Consider the following 1,044-nt stretch of genomic DNA (forward strand, 5'->3'; position numbering starts at 1 on the left):
GTTTTCTCCAACACCACAGTTCAAAAGCATCAATTCTTCAGCACTCAACTTTCTTTACAGTCCAACTCTCACATCCATACATGACCACTGGAAAAACCATAGCCTTGACTAGACGGACCTTTGTTGGCAAAGTAATGTCTCTGCTTTTGAATATGCTATCTAAGTTGGTCATAACTTTCTTTCCAAGGAGTAAGTGCCTTTTAATTTCATGAAGTATCAATATTTGTTATATAGAAACAGATTCAAGTTCCATAATCTATAACTGTAATAAAATGGAATATTGTCCTAAAGCTAAAGTATAAAACCTGCCATTTAAAATGATTGAGAAGGTGTGTCAGAGCCTAAGAAAATAGAAGAAAGTCATTCTGTTTTAACTTCATTAGTGTATAATAATGCTAGCCAGCTATTTCATTTCTTTAATGGAAGTAAACTAAAAGAACCCATGTTAAGTTGTACCAAGAAGGATATCAATTTAATAATATCTAACTGTTAGGTGGTGAGAAATTCAATCATGAGACAAATTACTTTGAAGCAGCCCTGCTTGGAAAGGTTCTAAAGTCAGTCTTTATACGCAGGTGATTGTTTGGTGGTTGAATGAAGTCTTGTGTAAAACCCAGAGGGATTTTTAAAAATAATTTTTATTGGAGCCTAGTTGATTTACCATGTTGTGTTAATTTCTGCTGTATAGCAAAGTGAATTAGTTATAAATGTACATATATCCACTTTTTTAGATTATTTTCCCATATAGGTCATTACAGGGTATTGAGTAGAGTTTCCTGTGTTATATAGTTATCTATTTTATATATAGTAGTGTATATATATCAATCCCAATTTCCCAATTTATCCCTCCCCCCTTCCCACCTGGTCAATAAGTTCATTTGTACCATTTATTTTTAGATTCCCATATAGGTGGCAACATATGTTACCCTTGTGGCAGAAAGTGAATAAGAACTAAAAAGCCTCTTGATGAAAGTGAAAGAGGAGAGTGAAAAAGTAGGCTTAAAGCTCAACATTCAGAAAACTAAGATCATAGCATCTGGTCCC

Source organism: Bison bison, unplaced genomic scaffold (genome assembly GCF_000754665.1).
Source record: "Bison bison bison isolate TAMUID 2011002044 unplaced genomic scaffold, Bison_UMD1.0 scf7180017864390, whole genome shotgun sequence".
NCBI lineage: Eukaryota > Metazoa > Chordata > Mammalia > Artiodactyla > Bovidae > Bison > Bison bison.